Source organism: Polypterus senegalus, chromosome 3 (assembly GCF_016835505.1).
Source record: "Polypterus senegalus isolate Bchr_013 chromosome 3, ASM1683550v1, whole genome shotgun sequence".
In the NCBI taxonomy this organism is placed as follows: Eukaryota; Metazoa; Chordata; class Cladistia; order Polypteriformes; family Polypteridae; genus Polypterus; species Polypterus senegalus.
This window is the reverse complement of record NC_053156.1, coordinates 299,974,272-299,999,318: the sequence shown is the minus strand read 5'-3', so window position 1 is coordinate 299,999,318 and position 25,047 is coordinate 299,974,272. Positions and strand designations below refer to the sequence as shown.

At 40.8% G+C, this 25,047-nt stretch overlaps 1 long non-coding RNA gene across 1 annotated transcript; it reads left to right on the top strand.

Moving 5' to 3' along the window:
• Nucleotides 1-6,899: 6,899 nt before the first annotated feature.
• LOC120526350 lies at nt 6,900-24,678 on the top strand. Its single transcript, XR_005633121.1, has 4 exons — nt 6,900-6,992; nt 12,899-12,926; nt 18,830-18,869; nt 24,593-24,678. It is a non-coding gene; the product is annotated as an uncharacterized LOC120526350 (long non-coding RNA).
• The last annotated feature ends 369 nt before the right edge of the window (nt 24,679-25,047 follow it).

Below are 25,047 nucleotides of genomic sequence, written 5' to 3'. Positions count from 1 at the left end.
ATATGCTGTATATATATAAAAGGGGCAACCCTTGCCACCTGTAATATTGAGTAGTCCTGTACTTTTTATGGCAGGCTGGAATTAAGACATATCAGGGGTTTGTGCCAATTGAAAAGCTCCACAGTATGTTAAAAACTGAAGACGATGCTTTACTCTTAACCCTAACCCTGTCCACATATAAACCTCTTTCAAAACAAAATATCTCAAATTAGTTTTTTAATTACAGGTGTTGCACATTTTTTGTTTGTTTGTAAGTATGTATTTGGAACCTGTATTTTAATAGGAAATGTGCCTAGTGTATCGTGTGTATAGTGTATAGTGTAAGTTATATGCAAATATATGAAAACGGATTTACGGGAAGAATGTGCTGTGCAGTTGATGATCAACATTCCCTCGACTAGGGGCAAGGTGGGTCCACAAACTTTTACAAGAAGTGAATGAAGTCATCAGCAATGCAGCTTGAAGCTGTACATCCAAATTTAAATTAAAGTATATTGTCAACATTTCTTTAGTTTTATTATTGGATCTCATTTAACAATATCGAGTTCTGTTTAACTTTCATTGTATTTTCATATATTTATTGTGCTGACTACCTTTGTGGTGCCCTGTGTTACTTTTTCAGGATGTCACAAAGGCTTCAAAAAGGGCCACTGCTGTAGAACACATCTTGTATTGTAAGGTGGGCACCTCGTCATCTAATGACCACACACCAGCTGTTTTTATATCCCACAGCATGAAGAGAGACTGCATGAGTCCTCCTGTGCAAGACCACTTGGACATTTCTCATATCTGTATATGCATAACGCCTTCCATTTTATATATGTACATATATATAGTCTTTCATTATGATGATCCATCCATTATCCAACCCACTATATCCTAACTATATGGTAACGGGGGTCTGCTGAAGCCAATCCCAGCCAACACAGGGCACAAGGCAGGAAACAAACCCGGGCAGGGAGCCAGCCCACCGCAGGGTGCACTCCTACACACCAAGCACACACTAAGGACAACTTTAGGATCACCAATGCACTTAACCTGCATGTCTTTGGACTGTGGGAGGAAATCAGAGCACCCGGAGGAAACCCACACAGACATGGGGAGAACATGCAAACTCCACACAGGGAGGACCCAAGAAGTGAACCCAGGTCTCCTAACTATGAGGCAGCAGCACCACCGTGTAGCCCTCTTTATGATGATGATGATGATTCACTTTATTTGCCACATACAATTTATCACATTAGGTTCTTGTTATTCTTGTCAGGGAGAGAGAGAGACGCTTGAGGTCAGAATGCAGGGTCAGCTATTAGTACAGCCCCCAGGAGCAATGGCAGGTGAATGGAGTAGCCTTTCTTCTGGCACTGCCTAGATTTGAACCAGCAACCTTCCAGTATCCAGTACAGTTCCTTTAACCATCCCTCTGTGATGAGAGGGGAGGGAACTTATATGCTCTTTTTTGCTCATGCATTTTGATTTTATTACACCTTTCATTATGAATTTCACTACCATGTTCAACTGGAGGTGCCACAGAGAAAATGAGAAAATCATCAGAGGTACAGGGAGATACAGAGGGTACAGAGCCCCATACACCACAGACAAATGCACCCTGGTTCAAAATTCAAACTTTTTATTCAATAGGATACTTTTGACAGACTTCTTCAGCACATGATTATATTTCTCTCTTCTTCTTCGAGTCCTCCTAGGTCAGTGTTGCATGTGTCCTTTCCCTGTACTGTCCTACCTGGATATGGTTGTGTGGTTCCTTTTACTGGAAAACCAGTACTCCTTTCGGTGCCAGGGCATTGCCTATAATATCCGCCTATAAAGTGCCCCATTGCAGCACCCAACAATGGCTCTCCCAGCATACCCTGCATGTATCTGAATAGGTAGTGAAGTCCAGGGATACTAACATCTAGTGGGTTGGAGGAGTATACAGCCTTGATATGGAGCCTCCCACTGATTTCACCATTGTATTGGCCTCCTGGACGGTTAAGGGAGTGGGGCCAATCGCAGCAGGGATGCCAGCCCATATCTGCTGTCTGTTCAATTATTAATTACTTTGTGGTGTTTCCTGTCATCTGTTCAGTCTGCCTCTAGGGTGCCAGAAAGTGCAGCTGTCATGGAAAACATCCTGAAATGTTCCGGTTACAAACAAGTCAGTCAACTCTTCAACTTATGACTACAAACCAGTGGCACTTACATCTCATATCATGAAGACCTTTGAGTGGCTGATCCTTTAAAGTTCTTATTCTTTTAATGTCCTGTTTTTATGAAGGGGGCTTGGGTTGATTTTATTGTGGGGTTTTGTTTTAGTGCTTTTATTGGTTTTAGTGCAGTGTAGAGTGGCCGAGCTGTGGACCTGAGCTCCAGTTGCATTGGGTTGGCAGTGGTGTGGAGCCTTATGGGGGGTGGAATGTGGTATAGTGGGTCCACAGCTCTCTTAGCAAAGGCCGTTTTAGTTTTTAAATAAATAATCACCCCGCTCGCGGCGGCTTAGTGAGGGGGCGTGGTGGCTGTAGCGTGATCTCAGGGCGATCTGAGGTGTGGGCATTTCTCACCTAGTGCACAGGTGAGGAACTGTGTGTGCAGCTGCTATGACCCCCATATATATAGAAGTGGCAGTCATTCACAAACAGTGAGTAAAAAGAACAAAATGGAACGGGAGAAAGGACGGAAGTTAGTTACAGGAAGCGAGCGAGCAAGTCAGTGCAGGAGAGAGAGAGACACGGTGCGAGTGGGTGAGCAAGCGAATGAGCACTCGCAAGCAGCTGTTTGGAAGCCTGGGTGTTAGGCCGACACCCAGGAGTCGTAGAAGTCGCTCCCGACAGAGAACAAGACCCTTGGGTTATCATGGCCACTTTCTATTATTCTGCCCATAATGTGTGTTCTTGGCTGCAGCTAATGCATCCCTGTAAGCCCTTTGGTGATCAGAGAAAGCCTGGATGTGCACTGTGAGGCCAGTGTTACGTGACACTCTCTCATGGTGTCAGCCAGCTACTTTCATATAACTTCATTCTGTGTTGTACCATGGAGATGAATCCTTAAAAGAAATCTCCTTATGTTTTAAAGGAGCTGTTTTCTCTAGTGTTGAATTAAGAGCTGAGTTATACTAGTCAACAAGACTATCTAATGTTGGTGGAATAGGTGAAGACAGAAGTGGATCCAGCAAGGACAGAGGGATAGATATGTTTAAGGTTTCTGAAAGAAATGTTACAGTTAGTGGTAAAAGGAGAGAGAGGATATGAGACAGTGAAAAGTAAGGCTTTATGATCAGAGAGGCCCAGATCACCGCTATACTGTAAGTGTTGCCAACAGATAAGCCAGATGTACAGATCCGGTCTAATATAGGACCACCAGAGTGAGTAGGAAAATCAACATGTTGCACCAAATCCAAACAGTCCAGAAAGGGCAGGAATTCATTCCTCAGTCTGAGACAGCTCTTTTCCATGTGGTTAATGATTTTCTCCGGTCTGCAGAATATGGCTCACTAAATATTCTCCTCCTTCTTGACTTAAAGTGCAGCATTTGAGACTGTTAATCATGAAATCCTCCTGTCACGTCTCTCTGCTGTAGGCATCTCTGGCTTAGCCCATCAACGGCTCACATCATATCTCTCTAATAGGCAACAGTTTGTCACACTCAGCCGACAGAAATCCTCCACCCCGACTGTGTCACATGCTGTCCCTCAGGGTTCAGTCCTTGGGTCATTACTTTTTCTACTTTATATCCTTCTTTTGGGTCAGATTATTCGCAGACATGGACTTAACTTCCACTGTTATGCAGATGATATACAGATATATCTTAATACAGACTCCCCTGCAGATTCACCTCCCAGCACACTCACTGATTGCATCACTGATCTTAAGTTATGATTGGAAAATAACTTTCTCAAACTTAATGCCAATAGAACTGAAGTGTTACTGGTAGGTCCAAAATCCCAACTTTCTAAGGCATCCAATTTCTCTGTTTCTGTTGATGGTGTTGATGGTACACTTGTCAAACCTGCTCCTGTTGTCAGCAATCTTGTTGTTTTGTTTGATTCATCACTTAACTTTGAGCTACACATTAGGTCTCTTTACAAAATTTCATTCTATCATATCCATAATATTGCCTGCCTCTGTCCATTTCTGGCCTTTAATGATGCACAAACTCTGGTTCATTGTTTCATAATGTCTCATATTGATTAGTGTAATTCCTTCTTCATTGGCCTCCCAGCAAAATCTATACAGAAGCTACAATATTTTCAGAACTCTGCAGCCAGAGTCCTCACCCACACAAAGCGTTTTGCTGACATCTCCCCTGTTCTCTCCCAGCTTCACTGGTTACTGGTTCCGTCAAGGATTAAGTTCAAGATTCTGCTTCTCACCTTCAAAGCCCTACATAACCTTGTCCCCCTCTACCTCACTCAGCTCCTAGCTCCTTACACTCCTTGTCGCTCTCTCAGGTCCTCGAGCAGTAATCTCCTGACTGTCCCTTGCACTAAGACTCTCCACCCTGGGATGCAGGGCCTTCGGTGCTATAGCCTGTCAACTCTGGAACACTCTTCCTCAGTCTCTCCGAGATTGCTCCTCTTTCTGCTCTTTTAAATCTCAACTGAAAACTTTCCTCTTCTACGAACTTTTGTTATCCGTGTAATTTTTTTTCATTATTTATTTATTTATATTTACTCTGTATGTAAAGCGACATTGGGCATTCAATAAATGTAACTTATTATTTTTAGTATTATTATTTAAACGTTGGAATGTCAAAATGGCCATTGAAGTCACCAAGAATAATGACTCTGTGGCAAAGGAACTAAAGTGAGTTTAAATTTCAGTCAGATCAGTTAAGAAAGACTCATTGTATTTTGGGGGATGATTGACACCAATAAGTAAGACAGGACTACATTGTAAACTGTGCTTAGGGAACTAATGTCTTTCTTGTCCTTCAACTCAATCACAATTATTCTGCCTTTTTGCCATACAGCTACTTGCACCACTCTGAACCTTCAGCCAACTAAATTCACCAGAGATATCATGGTGCATTGGCCATACACTTCCATATGCATCAGTTTCACTACCCGTGTCAACATGTGATCAGTAATTCATCCTTATTGCTTGATTCACCTAAGGGTTCAGCTTTATTTTGTTCTAAACTGGCTTTACAGCTGCTCAGTGTCTTAATCTAAGGGTCATGACCCATAATCGACTGGGGTTCCGGTGTTGCAATGTGAAAGGCAAATGGGCGAAGAGTCTTGTGATGGATTGCCATGGGTTGCTTTTTGTAAGCAATGACTTAGCTCAATTAGGACATTAACAGTCATTCATCAAAGTGCACTCCACTCACTGCAAAGAGTGTTAGCGGCAATTCTCCAAAGGAGAACCACTCCCACTATGAAGGTAAGAAGGGCAAGATTGAATGTAAGAAATCCTACAGTAAAGTAGGTCATTACATGTCACCCCATGTCTGACTCGGGCTTAAATGTACTTACATAAAATTCCAAGCCCGAGTCACTCTCAGGGTTAAAACCAAGGAGTATAATGATCATTGAGGTGTTCTTACACCTTTTCTGAAGTCTACCTGTAGTGAGTTCAATTGATTGCAAACAATTAGGAGAGGGAAACACTTGCCTATAGACAGTACCACAGGTGATAAGAAAAAGGTTATGAGGTCAAAGGAATTGCCTGCAGAGCTTAGAGACAGGGATTTCTCGGGGCTCAGACCTGCGTAAGGCTAAAAAAAATTCTGCAGTATTGAAGATGCCCAAGAGCACAATGGCAGCCATAATTTACAAATAGAGGAAATTTGGAGCAATGTCGAATCTTCCTAGAGTTGGCCACCCAAAAAAATGTGAAACTGTTGGAAAAAATCCTAATGGCCTTTCTAGCTCAGCTGCAAAGAACACATGTAGAGAAGGAAGAAACACTCAGAAGGAAAACCTTTATGCAACTCTCTGCTAATCTGAGTTTAATGGAAGAGTGGCCAGATAGCAGCTTCTTCTAAGTAAAGACGTATGAATTTTCTGCTTGGTGTTTGCAAAAAGGCACCAAAAGGACTCTCAGATTTTTGAGATTAAAATGGTGGTTTTTCTTCCAGGCTGCAATATCAGTGAGACATGCAAAGATTCTAGTCAATTACCGTGTGGTCCTGTGCAGGGAACGACAAGTACAGGTGTGTATCATCACAATAGCACTGATAATAAAACCATGGGACTCGAAGATAGGGTCTAGTGATATAATAATAGATAACATGGGTTGGCTGGCATGGTTTGGATGGATGGTTCCTGACCTGGCTGAGAGATCTTTTCAATGGAATGATGTGGGTTTGTTAGTGGTACCTATCCCAGTCAGGCAGGATTTAGAAGGATTCTCCCATTGATCTTAGCAGTGCTTGACAGGAGAGGTGTATGGGCTTTTCCATCAGTTTATCCTAGCTTTCTAAAGTGGTGTTCGTTACTCATTTATATCATTCTAACCTTTGGAAAATTACATTGCTGGCAGATACGTCATGTGCTTAAGCTTTAAGTTATATGTAGTTAATTCTTGAGTTACAGTAAATACTTTTGTTTAATGTTTAATAATTCATTCTGTTACGGCTTCATATACTGTATATGTGTATATATATATATATATTATTTGTTTTACTTATTTTATTGTTTCTTAGGTTACTGCTATTGTCATTTCAGAAGTAAAAGCCACCACTGCACTATAAAGTGCATCTTTTTTTCTCCTGTGTAAAACTCCTGTAATAAAGAAGTGGTTTAATAAAACTACCTTCAGGTCCTATATAGTCAAATTATATGTTCCCATCTTACACACAAATCCTAATTAAGTGAGATCACTATTTTATTTAATGATTGGTGTATTTGCATAGTCTAAATATATAAAAGTGCATAAAACACCCAAGTGTTTAGAGATCCTGAGACCTCAACCTCTGAGACAATCACCATGTTTGCTGTGAAAGCAGTTTGCCTCCTTGCCACCGTAGCTCTGCTTGTTGCAATGGTGGCTGCGGTGAGTATTAATGCTCCACATTTCTGGTCAGTTTAGCTCATTTAATCTAAACCTGAAATGAATACTGCATAGTCTTCTAAAACACAACAGTTAACTGAATGAAATGTTTTTAAATTCTTGCTGATTTTCATTTTTTTGTTTATATACTGTATAAACAACTATGGAGTTATCAGGAGAGCAGTACTTGTGAACATTAGACATCTGCAGATTTTATTTGCTTTGTTGTTACAGTGGGTTCAGAGTGTTTTCAGACTCCAACCACTTTCTGTACATAAATTTGAAATTTTTCAGGTCAAAGTAATTTTTTCACAAACGTGGTGAGTATGCATTTGGCACAAGAAATTGTCTTCCAACACTGAGTGCTTTCTATGAATTTCTAAAAAATATTTTGCCCACACTGGCACTTTACAAACGCGAATATCGGCAAAGCGTTCGACTCAGTTCATCGAGCTGTCCTGAGGGATGTTTGTGGGATCCCCTCGAGCTTGCTGGATATCATGGCCAGCCCGTACACTGGTACTGTGAGCGCTGTGCAGAGTGGAGGCAGGACCTCTGTGTTTTTCCCAGTTGATTCTGGGGTTCGTTAGGCATGTGTTCTGCTCCTACTCTGTTCAATGCTTGTATGGACTGGGTGCTGGGCAAGATCGTGGGGTCCAGTGGCTGTGGGGCATCTGTTGGTGAAGAAAGATTCATGGATCTTGACTTTGCTGACAATGCTGTGATCTTCATGGTGTCAATGGAGGCTCTGATCAGGGCGCTCGAGAGACTGAGCGAGGAGTCTGAGTGTCTGGGCTTGCGAGTGTCCTGATAAAAACCAAGATCCAGGCCTTTAATGACCTCTTCGGCACGGCCATCAGCAGTGTGTCTGTTTGTGGAGAGAGTGTTGACCTTGTTGAGAGGTTTACTTACATTGGCAGTGACATTCATGTCTCTGGTGACTCTTCCTATGAAGTCAGTAGACGGATTGGGGGAGCATGAGGGGTAATGAGGTCACTGGAAATTGGTGTGTGGCGCTCCCGATATCGATGCAAAAGGACGAAGGTCCAAGTCTTTAGAGTCCTGGTGCTTCCTGTCTTGCTATATGGTTGCGAGACATGGACGCTATCCAGTGACCTGAGACGAAGACTGGACTCCTTTAGTACTGTGTCTCTCCGGAAAATCCTTGGGTACCATTGGTTTGACTTTGTGTCGAATGAGCGGCTGCTCATGGAGTCCTGAATGAGGCACATTACCTGCATTGTGAGGGAGCGTCAGTTATGGCACGATGGCCATGTAGCACGTTTCCCTAAGGGTGATCCGGCTCGTAAGATCCTCATTGTTGGGGACCTGAGTGGCTGGACCAGGCCAAGGGGTCGCCCACGTAACACCTGGCTGCAGCAGATAGAGGGTCATTTCCTGAGGGTGGGACTGGACTGCGTGTCTGCCTGGGGGGGTTGCAAACCAGGATCCCGAGTTGTTTCGTCATGTAGTGGGTGCGGCAACGCACTTTACCAGTGCATGCTCCCCAACTTGACTTAACCTGACTTGACTTGGCAGTTTACATTGTTGGCTGGGGGGCATGAAGGAAACTTTTAAAAACCTACAGAATACGTCCATTTTTCAAGCTAAGATAATTGTCAAGTATTGATCTGCATCTTGTGATTACCCACACATTGCAAAATAGTTTATACATGTCCCTTTAAAATAAAAAACACCGGAATTATGCGAATCAGCTGTCCTAAAGGAAGACCAGCCGTGTGAGATGGCTCACCGCTTACTCTTGCTGCCCAACATCATTTCACCTGTTCCTGGTTGCTGTTTCCTCTCAACAGACCAAATTTGACTTTTCACACCACATGGTTAGTTTTATTTTAATTTAATTTTGTATTTATGTGAGAACTCGCACAAGAGAATAGAAAATGTACCCTTAACATAAGAAAAAGACTATCATACCAGGAATATGAGATAAAAACGATTATTTCCATATTCCTTTTGTTGTCATAAATATGCGCTTCAAACAAGGAAAGGCATGAGTCAATACTCACAAATGTCTTGGCTTGAGAAAATGAACATATTTGGAAATGTATTAATTTTTCCTCCTTGCCCTGTACACTACAATGTAATTGGCCACAGTGGGCAAGATATTTCTTTTATATTATAGGGAGCACTTAACTTCAGAACACAATTTCATATGGTAAATACAAATATACAGACATAGATGAATTTGTCAGTTCCCCTTTATAAAAAATATGAACCCACAAATGTCTCTGAAATAAATTGAACCTGATAAAACTAATTGGCAACAATCATTGTTTATTCAGTGTAAAACAAAAATCAGACTTTGCTTTAGAGTTTTAATGAATAGAATATTTAAAATAATAGCACAAATGAAAATGGTATGGACAAAAGTGATGGGACCCTTAACCTGCTGCACAACCTTTAGAATTTGCAAATACTGCAAACAAGCGATTCCAGGAGTTTCTGCACCTGTCCACGAGTCATTTGGCCCACTCAAACTGCTCCTGAAGGAGTCTTCTCCACACTGCATGTCTCAGTACTTTTCACAGATGTTCGATAGGATTCATATCAGGGCTCCTAGATGGCCACGTCAGAATTGTCCAATGTTTTGTTGTTTGCTGTTTCTGGGTGCTTTTAGCTGTGTGTTTTTGGCTCCATATCTTATTGGAGGATCCAGGACTTGTGACTGAGACAGAACTTTCTGACACTGGACAGTAGGGTGTTGTACCGTGTTAGTCATTATGAATGTAGTGAGAAGTCAAAGCAACTCAGGCCTCTCCTTCAGTTGCCTCGAAAGCTTGCATATTGTAATCTTTTTAGTTAGCCAATAAAAGGTGTCATATTGCCTGACTTCTCATGACAATGGGCAGTAAGTTTAACTCCAGAAAATCTTGATAGTCTTGAGATTTCTTTGTTCCCTGCATAGACTTAAGGCACCCTGTGCAGGGAACAATGCAAAGCAGCCCTAAAACATAACCAGGCCTCCTCCATGTTTCACAGTATGTCTGGTGTTCTTTTCCTTGAAAGCTTCATTTTCTTGTCTTTGGACACAGAGCCGATGTGACTTGCTATAAAGCTCCAGTTTTGTCTCATCTGTCCAAAGGACTTTCTCCCTGAAGCATTGTGGCTTGTCAATATGCATTTATGGAACTTTCAGTCTTGCTTTTTTATGTTTTTTGTTCAACAGTGAAGTCCTCCTGGGTCTTTTTTCATTGAGCCCAACGTCACTCAAATAGTGCAAGGAGATACTGATGGACTTTGATCTTGGAGTTCAGCTTTTATCTCTCTGGACGCTGTCCTTGGTTTTTAGTCTACCTTTCTCACTATCTTTCGGCTCATTCTGGGGTTGATTTTCTTCTTGCAACCGCATCTATGGAGGATGGCTACAGTCCCAGGACCTTAAACATTTAATAATATGTGCAACTGTTGTCACATGGACATCAAGCTGCTTGGAGATGTTCTTCTAGCTTTTGCCTTTAACATGCTTGACTATCATTTTCTTTCTGGTCTCCTCAGACGTCTCTCTCCTTTGCTTTCTCTGATGACTTTTCTCCATTTAAATGGTCTGAAAGTGGGATTGTATGATTAGAGACGTGTGACGCGCATTCAAGAATAGAGAATGTTTGAAAAATTAATTGAATCTAATTATTTAGGGTCTTTTCTAGGGGTTCCAACAAATGTGTCCAGACCATTTTAGAAGATCTCTGTAGAATAAGCATCAAGTATTCTCTATTCAAACTTTACTCGATGACATATCAAAGGCATGCAGATTCACAGGGGGCATGTCATCACTTTTTAGGGGGCAAACAGCCCCCTAAAATGAGCTGGAAGGGTACCAACAAATGTGTCCGTGTCTGTAACATGTTTGTGAGGAATAAATTCAAGTTGAAAAATACCAAACATCCTTTAAACACTAAATTCTATTAATGGTAGTCTGGCACAGCAGCTTTTATTATGCAAGTGTTCCACAATGGTGAGAAGTAGAGGATTCAAAAAGTATTCAGACATTTTACACATTTTGTTATGTTGTTGCTAAAATCATTTACATCACATTTTTCTTACATCAAGCAGCAGTCAGTATCTCAGAATGAAAGCAAAAACACTGATTTCGACATTTCAAAAAATGTAATAAAAATAATAAACTAAAATCTCACATTGAGACAAGTATTCAGAATATTTGCGATGACACTAGAAATCTGGCTCAGGTGCACCCCATTTTATTATCGTCACTGAGATATTTGTACATCTTGCTTGGAGTCCACCTGTGGTGAATTCATTTGATTTGACTGATTAGTAAAGGCACACACAGATGTCTATAAAATGTCCCACAGATGAACAGAAGTGGTGGTCACATGGCTAAGGACCTGCACTGGTATCTGGAAGGTTGCCAGATCAAATGGTGTTACTGCCAGAAGGGATCCGACTCCATTAGTCCCTTCACCTAAACATTGCTTCAGGAGCGCTGTACAATGGGTCACCCTGCACTCCCAAAGGTTGTGTGAAAAGACAGTTTCTTCTTGGGAATTAATAAAGTATAGCAAAATCAAAAAATGAAAAACCAAGGAACTACTTGAACAGTTTGGAGACAGTATTGTGTCGACACAGTTCTGAGGAAAGCTAGAAAAATATTACTGCAGCATTGAATGATCCCTAGAACCCAGTTGCCATCAAAATGTTTAAATGGAAGAAGTTTGGAACAACCACAATTCTTCCTAGAGTGAACCACCTGGCGAATCTGAGCAATTGTACGAGAAAAGCTTTACTAATGGAGGTGACCAAGAACCTGATGAGAACCTGCATGGAGATGACAGAAACTAACAGAAAGAATCAGTTCACCAGGGTGGACTTTATGACAGAGTAGTCAGAAAGAAGCCTGCTTGGAGTTTACAAAAAGGCACCTAAGGGACTCTCAGACTATTAGGAATAAAAATCTCTTGTCTGATGAAACCAAGATTAGCATTATGTTTGGAGGAAACCAGGTACCACTCATGAACTGGTGAATACAATAGTGAAGTATGGACTGGTGGCAGCATCATGCTGTGGGGTTGGGGACAGGCGACAAGTCAGGGTTGAGGAGAGGCTGAAACAAAGTGCAGAGATTTCCTTAATGAAGATCTGCTCCAGGGTGTTCTGGACATCAGACTGGGCCAAAGGTTTACCTTCCAACAGGACAATGACAGCAATCTCCCTTCAGCCAGACAGAGCTTGAGAGGATCAGCGCAGAAGAATGTCAGAAAATCCTCAAATAGGGTGGTGAAGCTCGTCGTAGCAGGCCCAAGAAGTCTGCAGGCTGGAATTGCTGCCATGGGTTCTTTAGCTAAGTACTGAATAAAGGGTATACATTCTTACAACAATGTGCTACTTCAGATTTTTATTTTTAATAACTTTGCCAAAATATATTTTTCACTCTTGGTATTGGGTGTTGCTTGATAAATAAAAAATTAACTGAGACGATTTTAGCACAAAGCTGCAACATGGCAAATTGTAAAAAAGTGGAGGGGTCTGAATACTTTCTGAATCCACTGTACACGGGAAATGTATTGACCTGTTGATGATATTCTAGCAGTCCACGTTTCACTTAATTTTCAATATGTCGGCTTCTCAAGGAATTTAATTGTTTTCTTTTGGAAAGGGCAATTGTGATTACAGAGCAGGCAGAGACATCGATTCTGTCAGTGAGGTCTTCAAAATGTGAGCCAAAATGGTAGCTGATTGATCACCACAAGCTTTTAAAATGCACTGAGACCCATCATGGAGTATCTGCTCTCTGAGTGCTAGTCAGGGATTCTTTATTTTTATTTTATTTCATTTTCAATGCTCTGTGATTATCATGTGAAGTTATCATTGATATTATAAACCTAAGTCCAATGCTTTAGTCTTCTGATCAGTCATATTTTATTCTCTTTCAGGCCCCTCAGAGTGAGAACCGTTGTGAATGTAAGATGTTTTTTACATTTTGAGTTGTAATGTGTTCCTTGAATTTTTTGACAACAGAAAAGCAAATTCAGTGCTCTCCATAATTTTTGGGACAAGACACATTCTTCTTTGATATCCCCCTCTGTTTTACATTTTAAAGTTACAAATCAAACAATTCAGATGTGACAAAAATGCTCATTGTAGACTTTCATGTTTGGGTATTTGCATACATTTCAGTCACACCATGTAGAAGTGACAACACTTTCTACGTGGTCACCCCATTTCAGTGTGTCATAATGTTTGGGAAACCACAATGGCAGGTCAGTTAAACCCGTCATATTTAGGACCTTGTCGCATATCCATTGCATGCAATGACTACTTGAAGTCTGTGATTTATAGACTTCACCAGGTGATGAGGATCTTCTCTGGTGATGTTCTGCTAATCCTCTAATGCAGCCATCTCATCAGCACCGGCCTGTTTGGTCAAATTCCAATGACAAAGGGCAAACGAGACACTCCTTAAACAGATACTGAAACAAAAGACAGGAACCAATCAATAGTCATGTAATGAGGATGGACTAATGCATTGAGGACACCAACAAGAGTGGTCAACCAAAATCAGCTTTCATCCCAGCCACCTCAGCACTTATCCACTGGGGTGCCCAAAGCCTGTCTCAATCATCCCACCACCATCCCTTGGCACTTGAGGGATGATCCTGAGAGGCAACAGATGTTCCTGCCCCTTCTGAGGTCAATAGGAGAGATCATCCCCTTGAGTGCCATTTATTGATCACCTCTAGGTGCCCCAATTGCCTTGCCTCCTGTCCATTGCACCAGGTCACACTCCCTGATCTACACTCTTTGCTCTTTTCCAAACCAAACTGCGTGATGTTTCTCCTTTTCTCTGTTTCTTTCTTCTCTCTGTCGCTAGTGTGTTGTTTTTCCGAATCTCCATGTCTGTCCTACTGAGAACCTTACACACTTTATGGATGTAAATGTTTCCTTTAAAGACTTTTAGAGCATCAATGAGGAATGGATTACCGTGGTTGCATTTGAATAAGCAATCAGCCAGTTTCTCCAATGAATGATTCACAGCTGTCCATCTTTTGACTGACACACACCTATACCCACCATGTGTGCTGCAACTGTCCCAGAGACACCTGTGTGTTGTTTGTACCAATGCTAGTGAGTTCCTATGTGAATTAATGAAGAGTGAGAGGCAGTGTAGGCCTCACTCATAAACATTACATGGATAGGCACTTAGTGTATGTCTGTCTTTCTGTATGTGTAAAGTTTAGTTTGTGAGGGAAGACCAATCCAAAAAAAAACTTGGTAATGTCTACTCATCCCACCATCATACAATATTCTTAATTGAAAAAGTGAAAAGAAAGATTTCTTACCAGTGACAGAGCTCCTATGAAAGTGTCCAGCAGTTATGCAAATAGCAAGCTCCATTTAGTCTGTGATTCCTCTCAAAGTGTCAGAGAGGCTGCAAGCAAAAACACTAGTTGAACTAAAACTAAACTAGAAACTGAACTGAGACTCTTTTTAATAAACATTCTCATAAAAGACAGCCTCTCTCTTCCCACTTCTCATCCAGAGAGAGCGTCTGGCTTTGTTCTGCTAGAAGATTCTCAAAACACAGGAATGTTGAATGAGAATCAAAAACTGCAATAAGCTGCAAACAGACTGGCTGTACAAAACATTCTGCTTTGTTTTTCAGCTTTCCCATAATACACTTCACTTCTGAAAATCTTGACAAAACTTTTAGGCCTCAGCTCTTTACCTTAAATCAGCCGTCACCCCATGTGGGCCATTGTTAAAGTCTGTTCTCCAGTTATGCAAAATTCATCAGGTTTTCTCCTTACTTTGTGTCTTCTTCATCCTCTACCTCTTTTCCCACTTCTATGTAGGGCCGGTGTGCTTGACCAACCATCTCCATTCAGCTCAGTCCTGCTCCTCCTCCTCAGTCAGACCCTATTCCTTCTTGTCATCTTTTACTTTATTTATCCTCCTCCACTTTATTCATCCCTCATTTTCTCTTCCATCCCCATCCCTCTTTTACCCACGTATTCATTGTCTCTCCTCATCACTTCTCCATACCACTTTACCCTACTTTCTTGTAGTTTCTTAGATATTTCTCACGTTTGTTGTAACCACTGATCGTTTCATTTCTAATTTTGTCTGTCTTTTTAACTCCATACACCCATCTCAAAATTCTCATTTCTGACACATTATACTTTTTCTCCTGCTGTGCTCCCTTTACTGCCCAATCCTCTCATACTAGTACTCATTTGCTTCTCATGCACCTCTAGACCTCTTGACGTGGCATCATATGCAAACCTTCCTGTTTTTTCCAATGCTTTTCAGTGTAACGACTGCATCAGTTGTTCCTCTCCATGGCATAAAACCAAATTGCTCCTCTCCTATGCTGGTGTCTTCCCTAAGCCTTCTCTTTTTAACAAGTTGTTAAATTTTCATTCCGTGTGACATAAGCTTTATCTCCCTGTAGTTTCCACAATCCTGGATATCACCTTTTTTGTTATAAATGGGTACAATCCCACCATTCTTCCACTCCTCTGGTATTCTCCCCTGTTCAGATCTTCAACATCAAATCTGACAACACATCTACACCTCTAGTGCTATATCATCCAGTCCTGTTGCCTTTCTATTTTTCATTCTTTTTAATGGCTCCTTTGCTTCCTCCATTCTTATTCTAGGTACTACTCCTTTATTTGAGACATCGACTCCAAATACCACCTTTGGATTGTCTTCATTCAAAAGCTTTTCGCAGAAACTCTTCCATCTATATTTGATCCTGTGCTCATTTCAGACTCCACTTTGCTCATCTTTCATCTGCTTTATCTGCCTAAAATCCTTCCCAGGCTTGTTCCTCATCTTCATTATTCTAAAAGTTTTCTTTCCCTCTCTTCTGTCTCCAATTTTTCATACATCTCCTCTAAAATCTGTCCCTGGGCTCTTGCCACCGATTTCCTTGGCTCCTTGTTTGTCTGCCAATACATTTCTTTCTCTTCCTTCTTCCCTGATTGTCATCTTTGTCTTCTGTACCTCTCTGTTCCACCACCATCTCTCTTTAGGTGGGCTCCTTCCTGCCATCTTACCCAACATCTCTTTGTCTGCTCTTAATATAACTTTGCTATTAACCTCTCAGAATTTTTCCACACTCTCACATGACTGCACTTCATTTCAAACTTTCTCCCTAAACCTGTTCACCAGCCTCTTCATCTTTAAAATCTCCACCACATTATTGTTGGTCCTGCTTGCTTTGGTTTTATCCTCCTGCTATTCTGATCTTTCAGTCCATCACCACCACTTTATGCTGCACTGACAGACTTTCCTCATTTATGACCTTACAATTATTCTATGCATTAGAAAGTCTATTTGGCTTTCCAAAATCATATTTCACAAGTGTACTTACTTTCTTTTCAAAAAAATGTTAATTATTATAAAAATCAAATTTCCTTCTTCTTTCGGCTGTTCCCGTTAGTGGTTGCCACAGCAGATCATCCTTTTCCATATCTTTCTACCCTCTGCATCTTGTCTCTGTTACACCCATCACCTGCATGTCCTCTCTCACCACATCCAAAAACCTCCTCTTAGGCCTTCTTTTTAAACTCTTCCCTGGCAGCTCTATCCTTAGCATCCTTCTCCAAATATACCAATCATCTCTCCTCTGCACATGTCCAAACCAACACAATCTTGCATCTCTGACTTTGCCTCCCAACCGTCCAATTTCAGCTGACCCTCTAATGTATTCAATTCTAATCCTATCCATCCTTGTCACACCCAGTGCAAATCATACCATCTTTAACTCTGCTACCTCCAGCTCTGTCTCCTGCTTTCTGGTCAGTGCCACCGTCTCCAGCCCATATAACATAGCTGGTCTCACTACTGTCCTGTAGACCTTCCCTTTCACTCCTGCTGAAACTTGTCTGTCACAAATTACTCCTGACACTCTTCTCCACCCATTCCACCCTGCCTGTACTTTCTTTTTCATTCTCTTTGACAATCCCCATTACTCTATACTGTTGATCCCAAGTATTTAAACTCATCCACCTTCTCCAACTCTACTCCCTGAATCCTCACCACTGTCACACTTCAACATATCCTGTACAACTCTTATGTACTTCTCTGCTACTCTCGACTTCCTCATACAATACCACAGCTCCTTTCGAGGCACCCTGCCATATGCTTTTTCCAGTTTCACAAAGACACTTGGCAACTCCTTCTGGTGTTTTCTAAACTTCTCCATCAACATCCTTAGAGAAAACATTGCATCTGTGGTGCTCTTTCTTGGCATGAAACCATAATCATCAACTCACTTCTTAGCCTTGCTTCCACTACTCTTTCCCATAACTTCATGCTGTGGCTCATCAATTTTATCCCCCTGTAGTTACTTCAGTCCTGCACATCCCCCTTATTCTTAAATATCAGCACCAGTACACTTCTTCTCCACTCCTCAGGCATCCTCTCACTTTCCAAGATTCCATTAAACAGTCTTGTTAAAAACTCCACTGTCATCTCTCCTAAACACCTCCATACTTCCACAGGTATGTCATCTGGACCAACAGCCTTTCCATTTTTCATCCTCTTCATAGCTGTCCTTACTTCCTCCTTGCTAATCCATTGCACTGCTTGATTCACTATCTCCACATCATCCAACCTCTTCTCTCTCTCGTTCTCTTCATTCATCAGCCTCTCAAAGTATTCTTTCCATCTGCTCAACACACTCTCCTCACTTGTGAATACCTTTCCATCTTTATGCTTTATCACCCTAACTTGCTGCACATCTTTACCATCTTGGTCCCTCTCTGTATCCCACCGGTCCTTTTCTCCCTCCTTAGTGTCCAACCTCTCATACAACCCATCATACACCTTTTGTTTAACCTTCGCCACCTCTCTCTTCATCTTGCGCCTGATCTCCTTGTACTCTTGTCTACTTTCTCCATCTCTCTGACTATCCCACTTCTTCTTTGCCATCCTCTTCCTCTGTATACTGTCCTGTATGTTACCATTCCATCAGAAAAGAGGACTGATAGAAAACTCCGGATATATATTGTCTTTAGAAAAAGCTTACAAAAAAGTTACAGATGACAAGGATGAATGTCCCAGGGCGGTGTTTGATTTAGCAATCGATATTCATGAAAATGATATTAACTGACGATGGGATGAAAACTGGTCATACATGTCTTTGTTTTCTCTTCTGACGTCGCTTTTCCATCATCACTGTTTCTCTTCTTCTAAAGCATATTTATTAGACTCCAATTCCCGGCATGTCTTGCATGTCTGTACAGGTAGCATTGCCCAGGGATGCATCCACCTAGCATATTAGGATATGAGTTTTTCTTTGAAGAAGGTTCTGTAAGCCTATGGAAAATATGCAACTGCAAGCTTCTGCATTCAGTGACAGTAGCGATGATTTGCCTAGTGCTATAAAAATGGTGCCATCCTTCTGATAAGTCGTAAAATCGAGGTCCTGATTCTCTGTGCTCATAAAAGATCCTTCGTAAACATTAGGGTGTATCCCAATGTCCTTGCTAAATTGGCTGCCATGGTCTACTATCCCTCACCCTGTCAGCACCAAACAGCTAATGTGTGGTGTTCATACTGGAGCAGAAATGGCTACCAAGGCATCATCCAGGTGGATGCTGTACACAGGTGATGGTTGAAGTGGCTCCCTACTCAATACATAAAGCCCTTTCAGTAGTGAGGAACTCACTATATAGATGTAAAAAATTGTTAATAATAATATTATTATTATTATTAGTGGTTGATTAATTTCCTGGGTCTTATCAAGTGTAGATGCTTTTAGTCAGATATGTTTGATTTATTTTATTCCTCACTAGAATGTTGGTCATTTCTTTATCAAAGTATGTCATTTAAATGCTTTACTTCTCTTACAGGGCGGGGTATGTATCAGATCATTTGTCTCAAACAATTTGGGTAAGGCACTGAGTTTAAGATACCATACGACTCTATCGTTGTTTTTGCTCTGTCTGTGACCCTGTCAACTTTGGTTAGCCTCCTTAGCTCAGCAAAAATGGGCAGAAAGCAGATCAGAGAGCAGAGGTTTAGAAAAAAGGATTGATTTTTATTTTCATCAACAAAAATACTTTTATTTTGTGTTAGAGAAACATATATTCCAAAACATTAGCAGAATCAAAGTAGGAAAAATAAGTCACGTGTCCACATGTCCTTTTTGCGACATTTCTTGAAACGGTCACCAATGCACACAAACACTGTTCAAGCAGTTATCGAAACATTTTTTTAAAATATTTTTTTATGTTGCTGCTGCGTGACAGGCATCATGCATGTACACCAGAGGGTCATCTTCCTGGCTCTCTTAAAGTAAGTAATACCACCCTGGAATGAGAGGGGGGTACGCCACTTCTCTTCTTCTTCTCTCAAAGCCTTCGAGAAACTGCCCCTGGAAGGCACCGAAATGAAAGAAGCCCCACCTGTCCTGAGCCACCCGATATAAAAGGAGACCACCCTCCTGAAGGATGGCATATCAGTTTAGATGTTGTCCAGGCTTCTACGCTACCCAAAGCAAGTACTACACCCAACTAAAACGATTGATTGAAATGACTATTTATTGACAAGTGATCACACGTTGAAGTGCTTGAGTTTTGCTCCTTTACTTTCTTTTTGTTGAAATTAAATGTTTTTTTCGCCCACTTGGGACCCCAAGCAGCCTGTTTTTTTTTTTCCTGCAGTATTATTTCACCTAACTACACAAAGTAGAATGTTAGTGCCTGACACACATGATCAACGCCGTCTACCTATTATAACCTACCACAGCACCAGGCTTAGTGACTTCCACATTTTTCCTAACAAGAACATTGACAGTTGCTGATTGTGAGCAATGCTTGGGAGGCAGACATCTTATTTGTCTTTCCACTTCATTGCAATCATTTAGCCTTTTTGACACACATCTACTTCACCACGCCTCAGCTTGATGTGTTCACGAAACAAGAATCACCAGGCATGTCACGGTAGTTCAGTCATACAATATAACAGAATTTATTTTTATATCACCCAAAATCACACAAGAAGTGCCACAATGGGCATTAACAGGCCCTGCCTTTTTACATCCACCCATCCCTGACTCTCTAAGAAGACAAGGAAAAACTCCAAAACAAAATAACCCTTGTAGGGGAAAAACAATGGAAGAAACCTTGGGAAAGGCAATTCAAAGAGAGTCCTCTTTCCAGGTAGGTTGGGGGTGCAGTGAGTGTCAAAAAAAAGGGTGTCAATACAATGCAATACACAGAACAGAACACAAGTAATCCTCATTTATAGTGCAATAGAAATATTACAAGTGCAAAACAGAATTCAACAGTAGATGATACCACACAATAGGATTTGGATTTGGAGTCCTGGAGACCTCAGCCATCAAGCTGCCTCCCCCTATTGGCCACTCCACAGCTGAGTCTGTGCTGGGTCAGCCAATATGATGAAAGGACCACTCTACCTGACAATTCCTGCGAACCTCCATCAGAGATGACTTTACCTTAGGCAGGCAGAACAACTTGGCGGGTGGGCAGTGGCACCAACTGCCACATGTGAGTACAGAGAAGAGAAACAGAAGAGGTGAGGTTTAGTAACAAATTATAACTATCATATTACTTATATTTTAGTGCTAGTGACTAACAACAAAGATGCAGTCTTTACAGTTAATCAGCAGCTCTAGGCAGGGTGTACTAAACTGAAGTAGTGAGTCTTCAGCCGGGATATGAAAGCTGAGACCAAAGGGGCATCTCTTATAGTAGCAAGCAGACCAGTCCACAGTTTAGGGGTCCTTTAACTAAAAGCCCGACCTCCCACTGTTATTTAATTAGTCCTTGGAATCCTAAGCAGAACAGCATCTTGAAATCTTAATGTGCGCTCTGGTTTATAAGCCATGATAAGTTCAGACAAGTAAGCAGGACCTTGGCCATTTAAAGCTTTATATGTTAAATGGAGGATTTTGAAATCTGTCCTAAACTTAACTGGGAGCCAGTGTAAGGATATAAGAACTGGAGTTATGTGTTCGTATTTTGTTGTTCTTGTAATAATTCTTGCAGCAGCATTTTGGATTAACTGCATGCTGAATAAAGAACAATTTGAACATCCAGTGAACACTGCATTGCAGTAGTCGATCCTACTAGAAATAAATGCATGAATTAGACATACAGTGTCGTATGTATCAGTTTTCTTTTGAAGTAAATTCTCATGCAGTTCAAGTGCGGTATAGTAACTGTCCGTCGTTATACAGTCACCTTGGTCAAGCAAAGGGTCCACCTGTGACAGCACAGATGATGTAGCGATGCTGTATTGACTGTACACACCATCTCAGTTGTCCCTCTACTGTAACATTTTAAGTTCCAGATGTACCTTGAGCTTGCTTTGGATGTAATGTAGAACTTAAAACAAAACATTTCCATTGAGAAGGAAGGGATTATTAGGAAAAGATTTAGCAACACATAGCAAGGGTGGGAGTTATACTGAACACTCAGGATTGGTACAGAAGAGAGAGGTTGTTTTTAACTAACATGCTGGAATTCTATGAGAAAGCAAAAAGAGGATACGATCAAAAGGGGAGTGTATGATATTATTTATCATGACTTTCAGAAAGCATCTTGTAAGGTGCCACATGCCATATCAAGGAACTGAAAAAACCCACCTGTCGTCTGCAGTGACTGCGACAATAAAAGAGTTTAATGTGACTTTTACGACACTGCTCAGCATAGCGGTTCATTTCAAAAACTATTCTCTCCACCAGACTATTAAAATCATAAATAGTTCTGAAATTAATATCTACTGACAGCTTTAGTGTGGACTTTACCCATAAATGGGCAATAAGAAAGTCAGAAGGATTGTGAACAGTTGTAAAAAGAAGACACCAAACACGAACATCAATGAAACATGGCAGGTCGGAATCTACCACAGAGGTGTTAGTTTCACTATACGTGTCAACGTTTGATGACCAATTCACATCATCATCGCTACTGCACAAATCGAGCAATGATTCTGTTTCAAACTTGCTCCAGGGCTTTTCATTTGCCACTGTGTTTTTGGCTGAAGGTTCTGCCCCAGTCATAATTAATTACAATAGAGTTACCATAAAGTGGTAGACAAATAGAAAGATGATTTTTTGCACCATGATGTCATTTCATCCACTAGATGGCAGCAGAATACTGTCCCTAGAGTAATTTGGGCTTAACAGTATAAAGCGGATCATTACATGTCACCTTGAGTCTGACTTTAACTGTTGTAATGAAAAACCCAAAAAGCATAAAGATTTGAGGAGCCTGCAGGCAAAACACATAAAACTGAAAAAGAAACACAAAGTATGAACACATTAAGAAGGGAAAAAATGTCTTCACAGACACGAGTTTCAAGAGACAACACTTCCAATCAACTACAGGCCAAGCAAGAAAAAGTGAGTCCAGGTGGAAGGAGACACCGGAAGTGATGTCAGAGGTGGTAGGTCTGTCAATCATCCAGTCTGCAGAGAGGGGAGGAGAAGAGAAGAAGAAGAGGCATTAGTACAATGCCACCCTACAGATTGATGAGCCTTTAATCCGCCTCCAATGTGTATGTGTGTGACAGCGTAGTTACGTAGAATTCTGAGACAGAGTCATTTTCAGGGTGTATGCCAAGGAGGTTAACTCACTTTTCCTTTTATTCCTAATGACAACTTTAAATATTTTTAGTTTGTTGTTTTACATTTCACAAATACATTTGCTTTGTCTTTGCTAGTCATTTCTTCACACTTCAAATTTTTTCTGTTTTTCTTTGTTCACGATCAAAGTTTTGACTCTAAAAATGAAAGAACTGTTTTCAGATGAGAACTGAGTGTCTTACATGATCTTCAGAAGTTATTCAGATTCCTTCATTTACTTCACATTTTATTATTTTGCAGATTTCATTTTAAATGGATAAATATTCCATTTTTGCTCATCAGTCTACACTCAATAACCTATAATAATAAAACAGAAGCATGTTTTCCGAAATATTTGGAAATTTTATCAAAATCAAAAACTGATTCATAGAAGTATTGTAACTCTCAATTCAGTGCTTTGTAGAAGCCCCCTTTTGGCAGATTTGAGTCTTCTTGGGTAAGTCATTGCAAGCTTGGCACACCTGGATTTGGGCAGTTCATCCCATTCATCCTGGTAGATCCCTTCCAACTTGGTTAGAGTGGATGGTAATCATCTGCCGTCATCAGATCTCTCCATACATGTTCTGCCAGGTTCAAGTCTGAATATTGGATGGGTCACTCAAGAACACTCAGAGACATGTCCTGAGGTCACTCCAGTTTTGTTTTGGCTGTAAGCTTCAAGTCATTGTAATGCTGAAAGGTCTGCGGTGGCATGAATTCTGGAGCAGGTATTCTTCAAGGACCTCTTTCTATTTGGCAGCAATCATCCTTACCTCAATTCTAATCTGCCTTCTTGTCCCCATAACATAATGATACCACCATCATGTTTCACCACAAGGATGGGATTAGGCAGGTTAAAAGAGTTCAGTTTTTTTTTGTCTCATCTGTTTAGAGAATGTTTCTCCTCAAGCTTTCAGAGTCCTTTAAACTGTTATATGCCTTTTACTCAAGAATGACTTCTGTCCGGACACTCTACTATAAACATTTGATTGATGAAGGGCTGCTGAGGTGACCGTCCTTCTGACAGGTTCCCACATCTCAGCAGATGACCATTGGTATTTTGCTTCCCTAGCTATCTAAGGCCCTTCTCCTCAGGTTAATCAGTTCGGCTGGACGTCCAGCTTTAGGAAGAGTCCAGTGGTTCCCAATTTCTTCCATTTCACATTTCATGAGGTCACTTTGAACACTCATAGCTTTAGAAATGGTTTGATAACTTTGCCCTGACTTATGTGTCTCCACAATTTGTTTGTGGAGGTCTACAGAGAGATCATTGGACTTCAAGACTGGTTGTCGTCCTGATGTGCATTGTGAATTCTGGGACCTTCTATACACAGGGATACATGTATGTATTTCTAAATGATGTCCAATCCAGTCAGTTTGCCACATGTGGACTCCAATCAAGTTTTCCACACATTTCAAGGATCATTATAGTAAACTAGGATGAACTTGACCACGATGTGAAGTGACACAGCAAATGGTCTGAATATGTCTAGGAATATATGAGAGATTTCAGGTTTAGATGTTTTAAAACTGGCAAACCTTTCTGAAAAATATGTTCTCACTTTGTTATTTTGGGTTACTGAGTGTAGACTGATGGGCAAATGTGGTCAAATTACACATTGAAAATGAAATCTGCAACACAGTGAAGTGAACAGATAGTGAAGGGGACTGAATACTTTCTGAATCGAGTCCATTTCACACGGAGTTGGAGCAGATTAGCAGTGAGCTAAATAAACGGGCTTGATGAACTGAATGGTCTCCTCTTGTTTGTCAAATTCCTTATGCTTCTTATATTCTCTGCAAATTCTGTTTTGTGTGAATTGTTTCATAAATATCTACTTATGTTTGTGAAAAATCTTCTCTTGTGTGTCATAACCCATCTTTGCCCCTTAGTCTCATCCCCTCTCCTGACAATTGGTCCTTCTTGTCCATTCAATGTCCTGCATTCCTTTGACTGAATGTTTAATTGTTGCATTTGCTGTAATCTGTTCATTCATCTTCATTTCTTTTATCTTCGCAGATGAAGAGACATCAAGCATCCACTGAAGACTTCAATCACTAAAAAAACAATGTGGTCAAATTAAATAAAGTATTCATGCATATGTATTCTTTGTGTCTTCAATTGAGAATCCAGATTGATAACATAGATTTGTTAATCCGCCATGATGGCTCTCATGGATTCTTTTGATTTCAGAAAATTTCCTGAGAATTATCAAGTTTGATGGCTGTTATAGAACTACTGTAAGCACCTTGTGCTTATATTCTTTAGGGAGATATCAAACATTCTTTAATGATGAGGATGATGGCAGCAGAAGCAGACACTTTCAGACCACGATCTTGACTGTTTTCTTGGAAAATTGAGTATGTCTGCTTTAGGGATAAAAAAGACAGCCTATAATATTCACATAAAGTTTTGCCAAATTCCTGTTGCATGCATTCTTGCAATTTGATCAATGTGCAACTCACTAAAAGGAT